Raw genomic sequence first — 16,020 nt, forward strand, 5'->3', positions numbered from 1 at the left:
AGTTTTTTCAATGTTTTTATGAATGCTATCAAAATACACTAAGGCTGTGATGACCATATCAGCCGATACTTTCAGTTTGTCCTCCAAATAATACGCTCCAAAATCATCATCTCGACATATAAATTCGGCTTGGCCCTTCAAATCAGCCCCTATAGTAACTTCATCTTGCTCTAGCTATTGAATTCTAGATTGGTCATTCCCTTGGTTAGAAAAAATTTCATTTTCAGCTGCATCATTTTTAGAGTTGTTCTCCATTTCAAAATGTATTCCTTCATCAACTATGAAATTATGGTTTTCAAATAATTCATCCTCATAGAGAAGCTCATTTTCATTTTTGCAAATATCTTGTAGATACACATTCTCATTAATATGTTTGTCAATAATCACTTCAAATTCACCAAATACGATGCTAGTATAATCCTTACCATCATCCATAGCTGGTTCCATCTCATGGTTTTCATCATGTCAGAGTTGGTCTATGGAGTTCTCAACTTCCTCGATGCTGAACTGCATTACTTAAGCTATCTCTTCTTCCTTGTTCTCTTCAAAAAGGTGACCAGGAGACCAAGATTGCTTGCTGTTAAAATAAAGTTGTGTTTTCCTCATTTGATTCCTACTCAAATTGGAAGATCCTGCATCCTGTATGTTTGCTGATCTTAGCTCGTGTTCAATCATAAATTCCTTGAATGTGTCAAACTCATGTTCAATTAATTCCTCCAAAAGCTTGTGAGCTATGGGTGAGATTGTATTCTCCTTTCTCCACATAGCCAGAAAATTTGATTTTAATTGCTTACATATGTCATTATTCTCGTCTAGGATTAGTGAAATGATGGTTTTTATGCAAGTTCTCACATTGTTTGGTTAATGTTTCCTGTATTCCCTTAAGAAACATTGTATTAACTATGTATTAAAAATCTGGTTTTTGCCATGAGTTCTAAGATCTTCACCTTCTTACCAGAAGTAGAGCCCTTGACATCATGTAGCCCACATAAGTTGTCCACAATCAGCTGTAATACCCCTTTTAATATGTTGTCATTGTTAGGTGTGATCGGTGTCATAATTCTGATAATTTCACTGAGGCAAGAGGTGACCATTAGTCTGACTCTTACGCTCAAATGCTCCATGAACCAATATTGTACTAAGACAACCATTGAAGGCTACAAGGCCTAATTTAAGACTTTGATCGGCTTGAACCCCTTTAGATAAACCAGACTCCAGCTCTTCCAATTCTGTAAGGACACCATCAATACATTGCATAGACTCCAATTGCTATCCCATGATGTACAACTTGTTTTCTATTGCCCTTTCCTTCTGCGAATTTCTAAAATTGTTCATTGCTGAAGGCGTGATTGAATTATTTTGAGAACCAATTGCATTTCATCTTTACAAACAAAATTCTTTCATTCTCGTATGAGTATTAAAGTAGACCAATAATACTGATCAGATATGCAGATCACTTGTTGAAATTTGTCTTATGATATGGTTTCAAAACTTTATATTTGCTATGTTTTAATCTTTCCCTTTAAATAATTTGCAGATTGCATGTGATGAAATCTTTTGCTAACCTGAGTTTCTCAAGGGTAGTTATATTCAGTGGCAGTTCAATATCACTGTAATGGGCTTGCCTTGCACTGATTTCCTTTTCCCCTGATGCTTTATCCTTCATGGTTATATTGTTGAATAGTTTGCTTGTAGTGTCTTTGCATATAACAACTCTTATTTATATGTAAAGTACATCTTGCAAGAATGATGCTTATTGTCAAAGACCCAAACATTAGATCTAACAACAAACTGGTATGCACCCCCTTCTCAAATTTCCAAGATATGTATTCTCAGATCTACATCAAATCTTCTTCTTTCAGAGTAACTCGTCAATGCAGAGATCAGAGGGAAAAAAATTACAAACTTGTAACTAGATGCATACAACTACAGATATATGGGCTGTTGAAGCTCATACATACATCTTCATAAAATTATGCTATGTTGTTCCAAAGGTTGGGATGGCTAGTCTAGCTGCCTGTAACTCCAACATTCACACCCCGGGTGATTGATTCCAAGAAAAAATCCCTCTCTATGAGTCTAGTGATCCACACAGGAGCTAATACATGGATTTATGGCAGGATGTTTCTGAACTGGTTAGAGCCAACAAAATTATAGTTTGACAATTCTAATAAACTCTCCCCACATTCGATCTTGAACATCCAACATATGATATTGTGAAACACTTTCCAGCAGAAAACTTCAAAAATTCCCCCCTATAGCTTGCCCATGTGGATGCTATGCGAGACGACAACACTCAACAAATGAAGTTTCTCCATAAAAGTTCAATTCATGTTCCAACAGTCGTGCATAACACATCTATAATAATCATCGCACATGTCATTATGTCCAGGCCGGACAGAATTCATCCTCATAGAAAAATGAATAATGATTGCACTCTGGAAACTACAACCTCAGAAACGCACACTATCATTTATTTCTCCACCTTAACTGTATCAAGCGCCTAATATTTTCACTGCTACAAAACTTCTAATCTTTTTAACAAAAATCCTGGCCAAATTGTCATCAATTGTTCAAAGGGAATATGAAATGGCTGGCAACACTTGTTTTAAAGGATTCCAACTGCAAAATCTTCTGAAGTGACCAATAAACTTACAGCAATGACAACTGTGTTTTCATATCAAATGATTATCGGCAAATATTACCTTAGTTTGAAGCAACACATAATTTTTATGCCACATTAACCATCGTTCAACATCATTATTGTCGTTCCACCAAGGAACTCAACATACGGTAAAATATGAAACAGTGCTTACAAAAGTCTATGAAAACCAATAGTCACCAAAATCCTCTTGTACAATTTGTTCAGAAAAACGAGCTTTTATGTATTGACAACCTCGACTCAACCTTTTTCCCCAAGCTTATCACTGGATTGAACATCTCAAATTGTCATGACAAATAAAAAAACCCAGTTGGGTGTAGACAATCTTCTCCTCAAAATTCTATTGTTTCAGTATTTTCTCTCAAATTCCAAACACCCTACAATAGTTGTTGAGGTTTTGCGATTCATGGATTGTCTAAGCACCAAAACTTTACCTCATTTCTAATGTCACAAAACTGCAATCAAATGATATATGTTGGGTTGTTTAGTAGAACTAGATGCTAGGAGATTGCAACCACTCAATGAATCATATGAACACTTCAGGAAAATTAATTCATCCACAGTCTCGAGTTGTTTCTCCCAACTATATTATATGTCCTTTCTTGTATCCGCACATTATAAAGCTCAAGCCAATGATTCGATATCAAGCACTATTTTGAGAGGATGCCAAATATTTTATCCACCAAAACATATTTTTCTGACAAAATAATAAGCATCAAAGAATATATTTTTACCTTGTATGAGTCTGCTTAGAAAGAATTTTACACAAATATTTGTCAACATTGTCCCTGCTAAAATATTAATAAAACCCGATTTGTCTTTGATTCCTCAATACGCATGCAATTTTCCAAACACAGACCCCTCTAAACTTTTAACTACATTAAAGCTTCAATAATTTATAAACGTACAAGGATTGTCACAAAAAAAAAAAAAAAAAATTCTCAATGCTCACACCAAACTCAATAAAATAAATCTTCCAATAGTCAAGACCAGCATATTTTCAAATCCCCAACTCTATACACTTCAAATTCCTAATGTATTCTTCAGAACTCTAAATACTTATTACTCCTTTTGCAAATCTGTAATTGTTGATTAAACCCGGCTATGCCCCAATAGGATGGCAAGTTCAATGCTCTAATACTACTGTAATATCCCATTGGAAAATTTTCCCCAAGTTTTCCAACAAACAAATTTCTGAATACAACAGATGGCTCATGCAATAAAAACTAACAAAATAACCAACAATATGCTCATATGGATATCTTCAGAAATATTATTGCATTATAAACCAGCATACAAAAACTTCATAATACCAAAATCCAACCTTAAATACAGTAACACAGACATATTGAAATAACAAGAAAGAACCTATATGTGCAATGTGAATTTTGTCTCAAATCCACCTTAAAACTAAATTGGGTTTGTGTCTGATTCAACAAGAAGAACTTGAGGGTTTCTGCCCTCAGATCCTGAATGGAAGCTGAAGCTTCCCAAATCTAAAAAAGAGATATCTGAAATCAAATCCAAAATCCAACCGTGGCTGAAAATGAACTGCCTTCCTTCTTTTAATACTCAAAGATGTGACCCTACAAACTTCCTTCTCCTGTCTTTTCATCTTATTCCTCCTTTCTCACTTTTAGCCCACTTTCTAATATTAAATTGACCTTTTTATAAATTTAAATTATGCTCTCATAAGTCAATTAAATATTACATGAATATGTCCTTAAATGTCCTAATGTCCCAAAAAGGGGACATTACAGTACCCCATCTCTCTGCATCAGGGTCCTTAACAAATGCAAGAATCGCATCTGCATACTGCACCACAATGAATGGGTCTACCTCACATCTCATGGGAGGGATCCATTAAACCCTTGGTTCAACTGCCTCCATACATGTACTATCAGTTTCCACCATAAAACACATAGAATCTGCATATTTCGTAATCCTCACTCTCTGCTTCATCTCCCTTTGGAAACCTTTGAACAAACCAAATAGGTTATTGACAATCATCTTCTTGTCCTACATTTTGTAATCACTAGTAATTAATAATGCAGTATGTATGTTATCTCTCTATGCATGAGGATGCATGTTAGGAAACTTATGAATAATATGTTTCCAAAAACAATGTCAACTATCAGTGAACTAAATCTAAACACTTGTGACCCATCATGCTTAATCCTGCTAATATTCTCCAATAACTACTGCCTTAAATCTCACAAACGTCAAAGTTTTTTCATATTCAATTACCATTATATATGTTGTATGTATGATACTGATTGACATGGAGTTATTTATTGTAGTAGATCTTGTAACCCGCATTAACCTCACATCCTTCTGTCTAATATTTGTGAGGATCATTGCTTGCTTGTCCCAATTAGAACCTATATTCTTCTCTACTTCCTTCTTCACTAAATTCATCGCAGTAGGCACAATCCCAACATTATCAAATCTAGTAACAAAATGAATAAGTTCTGATATTGCTATCAAGATTTAACTGTGTGATTTTTGAGTCAAACTCATTGACTCGTATTTCTTGAGTACTATTTCACTGAACCCATCTCTCACGAGAACGAATGGAACACTTAACACTCATTGGATCTAGGTGATGCACCCAGAGGTGAAGCATTAGGACTTCCCGGGAGGTCACTCATCCTAGTACTTCTCTAGCTCAAGCACACTTAACTACGGAATTTCCTCCATGGTTAAACCCACTCTACTTGCAACCCTAATAAGTTCCTTGGTAATTTTAACTAGTTGGTCTCCTAACCAAAAGAACTGGTCATGAATCCTACTCAACACAATTTTGATCCATTCTAACTCCTTGAATTCTTCGAAATCCATCACTTGCACAATATTTAGGGTTTCTAAGTGTTTGAATTCATCCTTGTAGGCCCTATCCTCATTATATATATCGGATATCCTTTAAATCACTCCAAATGTTGGCATTTCCTATGGTTTCATATTTGCAATGGATATATCCTCTGTGTAAAACTTTGTTGTGGATCTGTGAGAACACACCCTCAAAATCATCCTCTATGCACTTGAAAGGATGTTTCTTGAAATGATAATGGGTTCTTTCCTTAACATCATAAATTTGTGGTGTCTTCTACTTAACTGAAATCAACTGTGAATAAATCCAAACAAAGCTCACAAGATGAATTAAATACCTTTTAAGCTGTTGAAGTAGGGTTTGCACAAAAACTTTCACACAACTACTCAAATCTCCTTCAACTGATTCTACTCAAGCTCAGGCAATGTAGATGGTGAAGAATGAGTCCAATTTACCTATTACATCTGTGCAATCTAATCTGCAATTATTGTGTTACATCACATCCAAGAAAAAGCTGCTATAGAGATAGTAGCCATGAAAACTCACAGTGACGTCTCAAATCAATTCATTAAGGTCTATGATTACAAATATTGAGTCTCTTTACCTTGAATCATCTTAATACAAGCTCGCAATACTTAACTTTGTGAATACGGAGAAAAGATATTATTTGCACAATTGCTCCCCCTAAGGCTATACTAGCCAATTAAGTTAATGAAGAGGGTTTAATGCTTGGCATTGGCTCTCCCTTTTCTAATGATGCATTCTTATCTTTTTCTTTCCACATTTGCTTTCCTTCACAAATGTCTTATTGATGTTCTCATAGTTCACCTAGTTTGATCCATTATTCCTTCTTCCATTGTAATCACTCCTAGCATTGGGCATTCTTGTATTGTTGACAAATCCATTAAATTTGCAGTATTTAGTTGTATGCCCTAGATTATTACATTTGAAACATATAACGACTAAACTTCTATACCTTGCCCCATTCTAATTCACTTGCAATATGCAATCCCTAGCAACATGTCCAAAAGTGTTGCATTTGTAACATGCAACTCTAGTAGACATAACATTGTTACTCCTAATAGGTCTTCTAACATTAGATCTAGCAATAGATCTATCATTTGTCCTCTAATTAGATTTAGCTTTGCATTCATTTGACTTACGCCCATAAAACCAACAACTGAAACAACCACCAATAAAAGCCTTAGTATCAATATTACCTTCGCAATCTTTCTTCATGTGTGCATACTTGTTGCATGCAGCATCTTCCTTTGATCTTTTTTGTCTACTCTTTCAGTTTTTTAGTCTGAATAGGATCTTGCTTTGGTTTTTCCTCTATTGCTTTAGAATTTTCACCATCATAGTAACCATTTCCAATCATGTCACCCTTAGGTTTCTGCTGTTGCAATTTCTCATCAAGTTTATCACTACTTGAATAAAGCTTCTGAGGGCATAACTTCACTTCCACAAGTTCACCCTTGACAATGTTTGTGCACTTTTCAAGTTCTTCATAATTACATCTTGAATCTTCAAGTTCCAATTTCACTTGTTCAAGTTGAGTACTTAAATCATAACTAATGTTACCCCAATACTGGGGTATGTCGGGATGGCGAGACGGTGGAACAAGTTTCCAGGATGGGGGGAAATGGGCCTCATTTTCGGGACGGCCAGGGGACGGTGGCAAGGGGAGGAGTATTGTATAGTATACATATAGAACTTGAAATGTTTGTTATGAAATGATGTTTCAGTAGAACATACCAAATTAAAATACTTGAACAGCCAAATTGCAACATGAACTAGAACCAATGAACACTCAACATAGTAACATATTACATACCCAATAGTAACATTCAAAAAACAAAAGTCAAATAGAAATCCAAGTCCCCATACTCTCAGCAGCATGGTTGCGGAATGGTGGAGATGGGGGTACTTGGGTACGTGAGTACCCAGTGCGGGGACGTCTCAGGGGCGGGTACTCCGAGGTTTGGGAGGGGGTGTGAGTCCCCGTGTAACACTGATCATAACATTCATTTGTTTTCTTTTTAGATTTGCTTCAAGATTTTCTCTTTGTTCTTTTCGATCCTCAATCTCTTTGGCCATCTAAAGAGTAGTAATCCCAAGTTTAAGTCTAAGTGCTTCTATCTCTTTCTGAAGTTTTTCAACTAGATCTGATTCATCTTCACTTGTTTTAGGCTCATTGATCTGTTCAACAAGTTCCTTTCTCTTTAGTCTTGAAATATCAATATGATACCGTGAGCTTTCTGACGTAATATTATGCATCTCTAAGCTTTAATTTCAACCTTTCCTTGCCTGCATTTTCTTTATTCAGATCTTCAAGTGTTGCATTGAAGTTAATATGTAGGTTGCTTGAATACATCAAGATCCTCGTCAAATTGTCAGATTTCTTCTGAGACACTACACTTTAATACCAATTGTTAAGATCAAGCAACACTGAGAGGGAGGGTGAATCAATGTTGCAGCACTTCCAAACCAATTTAATAATTTATAACATAACCATAAACATCCACAAAGCACAATGCATAAAAGTAAACCATACATCAAAAGAGAACTCATGACACTATGATTTGTTCTCGAGGAAACCCTAGCCAAGGGAAAACCTCTATGAAGATGGTACCCACAAGATGATGCACTAGTACGGAAATCTCTATTAAGAGGTCTGACCCTGTTAGGAGTCATTACATAGCATTTAATACATATGTCCCTATTTAAGGACTAGACCTTGTTAGAGGCCTACAACCCTGTTAGGAGTTGAGAACAAAAGAGAGCACACTTACTCGAGAATGAAGGCTAAATCCACCTTAACTCACTGTCCAAATATAGTGAAAGTATTACAAAATTACAGAACTATACATAACATCACAATATCTGATTAGTCCTCAATGAAGCTCGCATTTGATCTGCTCCAGCATTAAGGCTCGCACATATCATACTACCATCATAATACCATCATCATCCTATGTTTGCGTACAAATAAATCTTTCCTTTATACTCTTGCAAATGATTTATCCTGTCAGCTTACAAAACTCTTCACACAATGTGTAGCACAAACTTCAATAAGCAAAATAGAATTGTTCTCTCCAAGGGTTAATATCTTGGTTATCATGTCCAAACAATTCAACTTGCTAGGCCAAATTGTCCTGTGCCACTATTATACTGCACCAATTATACTTTGGACTACTAAAACATATGTCAATCATCACATAAACATAAGTGACCATACCAGAAGCATATATGCACTATATATACCATGTTCCCAAAGTTGTGACCATATCTAATAGCTTTGTTGTCATCGTTGATCAAAATTGTCCAACTGTATCTTGAATCCCTACTTTGGACTTGGGCATTTTTCAAGTTCTACCCTTAGCAAAATTGATTGTCAATCCAAGCCACCATGCCAATGAGATGTGTTGCCATCAATGACAACATCCAACAATTATTTGCCAATAGATACTCTCCCATTTATGGTTTGCAATGGGCAGGGGCTGGAACAAAGGAGATGGAAATAAATGCTTTGATTTGTTTAATTAGTGCACCAAACCCTAACATGCTCCAACATATCATTTTTTAACCCATTCCATGAAAACAAGTTGCTTACTAGTAGGTCTTATATTAAACTGGATGACGAACAAGTGCTATATCATGATATGCCCTAAAGATTCTTTACTTCACCTTTGATTCTAGTACCAAATATACCTGATATTTGTAAAGGATGAGTTCATCAATCACCTTGCAACTTTCTAGCCAAAATGTCAATAGAAATTGTATTCTTAGCATATTCAGCCATAAAAAAAATCTTCCAATCAAAAGATATATTAGTCATAGAGCAGAAATAAGGTTTCCTAGATAGTGCATCAGCAATCACATTGATACTTCCCTTGAATACTCAGCGTCAAAATCATTGACTTGAAGTTTTCTTACCCATTTTTATTGTCTACTATTCAAATCCTTTTAATTGATGAAGATTTTCAATCTGTTATAATATATTTTTATTGCAATCTTCCCACAAACCAAGTATTGTCTAAATATTTGGCTAGTGCATGCATGATAGCCAAAATGTCACAAATAGAGAAGCTTCGTTCTATATACTTGAGCTTCCTACTCAAATGATATTAAGTGCCCATTCTACACAAAAACTACTCCTACTCCTACTCCTAAAGCATCACATTCTAGACAAAAGAAAGTACGAGAACAAGAATAGGCTAAACTGCACGAGAACAAATTACCTCCTTGAACTTTTCAAAAGCTCTCTATGCTAGGGGGTTCCAAGGGAAAGCTCCTTTCTATGTTAAATATGTTAATCCAGCTGCAAGTTGTGAGAACCCCTTAACTAACCTCCATAGAAGTGGCAAAGTCTCACAGATCATCTCAAATGTGTCAAGACTTGCTCTAGGCCAATCCTATATTGTGTTTATCTTCCTCTTATCCACACTAATCCCTTGGCACTAATATTAAATCAAAAATATAATATATTAGTCAAACCAAACTCATATTTGGAAGCCTTGACATAGAATGAACGCTGCTCAAATATGCCAAGTACCTTATCTATGTGCCTCAAGTGGTTCCCTCGTGTCTTACTAAAAATCAAGATGTTATCAAAGAAAACTACCACAAATTTCCTTAATTGCAAAGTAAATACCTAATTCATGCATGACTAAAAGGTGGCAAGCATGTTGATCAACCCAAATGGCTTGTAGTGCCATAGTGAAAGGTGAATGATGTCTTGTCCACATCCTCATTTCAAACCCTTACCGAATGACACTCCAATCATAAGTCATCTTGGAGACATGCATCACACCATGAAGCTCATCTATCAACTTGTTGATATTTGGTATGGGGTAACGATTTTTTATTGTCTTTTTGATGAGGGTATCATAATCGAAGCACATCTTTATAGTTGCATTTTTTTTCTTCATCAATGCTACGAACAAAACAAATGTGCTTGAACTAGGACATATATGCCCCATGCCCAATAGTTCCTTATTTGCCTTCTCAAAATCTTCCTTGTATCTCCTCAAATGTTGGTAAGGTGTAGTGATGATGAGTTTCACTCCCACCTCAATCCCTAATGAAAGCCCTTACCTCGTTGTAATCCAAGGAGAATTATGTTGAATACCTTGTTATGTTTATCCAAGATGGATTGAAGGTCAATATGGTAGGACCTCACATCCTTGGATGGATTGTATTTGTAATTAGGCATTTTTCTATGCAAGCCACTTAGTCTCTCTAAAAAACTCTCCATCATTTGGGTTGAAATCGCCAAGAAAACTCCATTGGGAAGGTCATGAAAAGCTACTCCTTCCCATTAGATTTAAGCTCAACTCCATGATTTGATAACTCTGTGTATATTCACTGAGTGAATGCAACCATTGTACTCCCAACACCAACTTCATCTCACCAATGCCAATAACATTGAATCATCTCGCATCTTGTGTCCTATAGTCAACTCCAACAATTGAATCCTTCAACTACATGGAATAGTACACCCCTTTGCCACTATATATTAACCATTCAAAATCTTTTGTAAATAATCCTGTGGAAACGCATGATATCTATATGCCCCCAATAGTGCTAAAAGTGTGTGTCTAGATGCCCTATAACACCTCATTCACAAAACCCTCATACACAAGTTTATCTAACTCAAAATCCTTGTCAAAAACTACTTATAAGTAATGTATTTGACCTTTCCCCAAACACATGTGATGCAGGTGCCATGAATCTTTACATGTGAAGCATAGATTTGTCCTTTAAAGTACATTCTTGGATGCCTCAATCTGATTCAGCTTTGAGGGTAATGTTATAGGTGGCCAAATACTCTTACAAGGAGGCATCTTGTGCTGAATTAAAGGTACCTTCTTTGAATAGAATTCATCTCTTGTGACTCATTCCTCCAAATTCAAGGCTCCCTTAATAGCTTCCTATAATGAATTCGAGTCAAATGCCCTCACCAACCCCTTGAGTAGTTTGGATCATAGGTACAAGACTTGAACTCGACAAGCTAGGTTCAGGCTTAGGCTCGAACTAGTTGTCCAGACTCAACAAAGACTCTGGAAATTGAAAAACTCAAGAAATTCAAAGATTTTTAAGGATTTAAATTTGTTTTCATGCATCGTTCAATTAATTAACATCGAAGACACAATGATTGAGATAAATAGAAGCCACTTTGCACACATACACAAGTTTAAATTTAATCACATTAGTATAAATTTGAATTTCTAAAGGAAATGAGTTAACGTTAAGCCAGTTAAAAAAAATGACATTAGAAAGTGAAAAGATCAAAAGCGAGGAGGATACTATAGCGGATCTGAAGGAAGAGCTACTCATTGATGAAATCAAAAGACTCAAGAACTTAAAGGTGACAGATGAAATCTGAGAAGATAGTGAAAAGTCCAAGAAGACAAGTATGGATTTGAAGACTTGAGCTGAAGAAGCCAAATGCATTGAAGATGTTTTGATAATTCACTTAAAAGTGAAAATCTTAGAATGTAAGAAGCTTGACTTGGAAATTGTTTCCCTAAGACTGGAGGTAGAAAAGACTAAACAGCAACAGCCTAATAGTAGAAATTTGTTAATTGTGATAAATTATTTCCTCATTACTAATACAATGATATTAAATCTTGGAAATGATCTTGGGATTGCAATGATTATTCCTATATCCAAATGTCTTGAGCAATAAGATCGTGTATAATACTAAATAACCTTATTCAACTTTTATTTGAACTAGATGGCTTCAATATGGATGGCTAAAGAAATGAAATACATTGATTAGGTATGAGTTGCTCCAACTGGCATCTTCTTAGCAATTCTGATCTCAAGTAGATGAAAACTATGGATGTTATGATTCTTATCTTGTCTAAATATCAAACTATATGGGAATGAGTGTTATCGATCAAGTGTAAGGAATAATGTTGTTTTTTATATTATTTTGGAATGTGCAATGAGATTACTACTGTGCTGAGAGCATCTACCATCCTTGATATGTTTTGTAAAATATAAGATAGTTTGCTGTTGTTTGATCAATTTGAAGTAATCACTTGTTTAATATTAAACTTGTAATGGCAATATAACACAAAAAAAAAAATTAAAAATATTTTTTTCATGTTTTGCATTGGCTGGTTGCGGTAGTGTCCTACTGAAAGGACTTGTCGAATCAGCAGAATCCTTGGACTCTAGGAGACCTGGAAGGACTCACCAGGACTCGGCCGAGTCAGCTGGCAAAGACCAAAAGACTCTGCAAGCCTAACTCGGCTTGGAACTCGAAGTCCTGCCAGGACTTGCAGAGTCCTATAGCTATAGTTTGGATAGGCCTTCCACAAAAAATAGTATAGGCCTCCTCTCTGTCATATCTAGAGCCATGACTGGTAGCCTCTAGAATTCTACAATTTGGATGCTATATTGTGCCCTCTTGCCTCAATTGTGCCGGCTCACTAAAGTGAATCTTCAAATCCTTCCTATCAAAACTTTCAACCAAACCTTGGCTGAAGTCCTCCATTGTCACAATTGAATCATGCCCTTGGGTAACCATGCCATCATGGGCAACTCCCCTAGATGCAAAGTGGCAAACTTTCTCAAACATTGGGTTCAAAGAGAAGTATGCGTCCATTTTTTTAAATCATGGGCTTATCAAGAAATTTCCCAATTCATCAAAGGTAGGTAATGTAATCTTTCCCAGACAGTGTAGTATATATACTTTTGGGCCACCTGCCCATACCTTCTCCTCCTATGCCTACTCTGTTTCTTCAGCTCAAAGTACTTCACAAAAGACATTTCATGATGGATAACAATGTTTAGAGCTTTATACTCATCAAAATATCTTGTCATTTCATCTCCTTAAGTAGGTTGCTCTTCATCACAAAATATTTCTTCCTCTCTTCATAAAATATGGTCCTCAAAGAGCTTGGATTCTAATCAAAGCCCTATCATTGTCAGAGTTAGGCCATTTTGTACCACTTTGATTAGACCTGCTAGCACTCTTAAGTGATGATTTAGGCCTCTTAGAAGTCAGACCGTCTCAGGCATAGAATCTCTCATATGTAGTCTGAAACTCCTTGCTTTCCCTGAGGATATTTCTAGAGCTATCATCTCTGTCACCCACGGTTTCCTGTTTCTTCTTCTCCCTTCACTGATAACTTATTTCTCTACCACTCAAACTCAAGAATCTGCATCACACATTCATAGGCAAGCTGAAAATGGGGCTCTGACACCAATATAAGAAGGCTGGAAATAGGGCTCTAACACCAATATAAGAAACCTAGACTAAGGTGAGTGATTTATAACCTGATTGCAATGTGTTAAACAATTTCTTCTCTTCCAATTCAAATAAAGATAAACTGACGAATACAATTTTAACAACAGACTGCCACATTTCAAATACAACAAATTCAACACCATTCTAGCTTAGATTATATTCAGAAATCTAGGTCTACAGAATCTTTCAGGCATTCATTCAATTTGCTAAGTGCTCTTAGAGGACTTGTAAATACCATATAAATTCAGAAATTTATCAGCAATCTACCACTTACAGCTGTGGCCATTCTGGGCAAGATTTCTTAAGCAACGAATGCCCTATTGATGTGATATTTCTATCAATCTAAATCTGAATGTGGTCCCTTCAGTACCTCCTGGTCAGTTCTACAAAGATGTGATTATTGTATTGATCATGAAATGATGGCAGTGGATAAATGAGCTGGATCACAGGAATGTGGTGAGCAAAAGAATCTGTATCTACCCTAGTCGCCTTGATTTTGCTAATGGTAGACACAACTGTGCCTGAACTGCGGTGTTCCAGGATCCACCAATTAAACTCAGACTTAGACTTGCAGTAGTAGGTCCCTAAACTGCCCTTGAATAATGTTTTTGCCTCCGAGGATTCACTTATTAGTTATTAGCTCCAATTCTATAATTTGCTAGCTCCAAACCTGCATGGGGCAAGGATAGTACTTAAGGAACAGGATTGCAAGATTTAGAGAGCACTGAAAGTTTTCATCTAACCTCTTCCACACTTTTTGTAGATAGTGCTACAAAAGAAAACTTCACCAAGAATTTGATGCCTTCCAACAGCCAACAAAAGACAACGAATATAGATTTCCTCATGTGGCGTGTGTATAGTTAAGTCTAGGGCAACCAGCAAGCTTAGGAACCAAAACACAAATTTCAAAATTTTGGTTTTTTATATTTTATTTTAGATTGATATTAATTAAATAAGTGTTTGAAAAAATGTCTTTGTATACTTATTATTAATTTTTGTGCAAGTCAGCCTCCAGGATTAAGGACGTGACACAAAAACAGTGAAGTAGGAATAATGCCTTGATGAGGTTTCATCCCAAAGCATCCATGGAAGGTAAATTCTAAATGAGAGGTAGGTTTGTTTTTGTCCTTTTCCCATTACCCCCTTAAAGGATTTTTAGGTTTTTGAGTTTTTATTTCAGCCTTTTTGACTTATTTCGGCCAATCATTCAAGGCAAGAAGACCTTTTTCAAGAGTTCTTACTCGATTATTTTAAAGCAAAATGATTCTTTTTGAAATTGTGAAAATGAGGGGTTTGCCACAAAAAATAACCTAATTCATCAAGTTAGGGGAGTACACTACTCAAGTTTTCCTCATGTTTGTTCTAGTTTAATTGCCTCAAGAACTATTGGTCGTTTAAGTTTGTGCAACTTTACATGATTGTCAAGATTTGGAAAGAGCCTAGTGAGAATTTGTTTTCTAGCAAGTATCCAATAATCATTCAACAATCTTCAAAGAAAATCTCTTTACATAAGTGACAAATAATATATCACTAGAGGATCTCAAATTGGATGAGCTCAATTGGTAAAAGCAAATGGGCATTCAAGGAGGTGGACCAAGTGCAGAACTTAGAAAACTCAACAAAGCAATTAAATTGAATGACATTCATAATAGCAAAAAGGTCAGGTTCAAGTCCTCAAAAACCTTGACAGAATAGATATCCCTCAATGTTCACATATCAGATGAAGGTTGCCCCAAAATGATGATCTTATCAAATCCTTCCATATCCTTGGTATTATAAAAGATAAAATCATACGACCTAACAAAGATCAGGAGAATGTGGCTGGGGAAACTTGAAGACTGGGAGCATCCATGCTTTATTGTCCACTGTCCAGATATTAAAGTTCTGCTGTTGGTGTTCTACAGTATGTTTCCCTTTTGACTCTACGGATTAAAAGAAGTAACATTTTCAACAAAATTATTCTTTTTGTTGTGGGATACGAGGTGGTCCTTCACACTAGTGATTAGAAGAAGATACTTTTCAAGCCAGTCCAGACTAGAAATGCTCATTGCCATGTCCTACGTTGTTTTATCAATATTTTTGGGAGGGTCTAATATTAAAGCAGGCCGATGGCAGGGTGTCACTTTTTCCAATAGTACGTGCTCAAACAGCACAACAAATTTTAGGAAAATGAGAGTGAAAATGCAACCGGAAATCAGGACGTCAACTGAGATGTCTAACTCAGCAAAATTTTATTTTGGCTGCTAAAATAGTCAATAAGCT

At 36.0% G+C, this 16,020-nt stretch overlaps 1 protein-coding gene across 3 annotated transcripts in view; it reads right to left on the bottom strand.

The window, feature by feature from the left end:
• LOC149538838 (Profilin family protein) overlaps positions 1-16,020 on the bottom strand; it is a 42,686-nt gene that overhangs the window by 25,906 nt on the left and 760 nt on the right. The window lies entirely within an intron of this gene.

This window comes from Cupressus sempervirens, chromosome 9, assembly GCF_028749045.1.
Source record: "Cupressus sempervirens isolate cs-2001-9-10 chromosome 9, ASM2874904v1, whole genome shotgun sequence".
In the NCBI taxonomy this organism is placed as follows: Eukaryota; Viridiplantae; Streptophyta; class Pinopsida; order Cupressales; family Cupressaceae; genus Cupressus; species Cupressus sempervirens.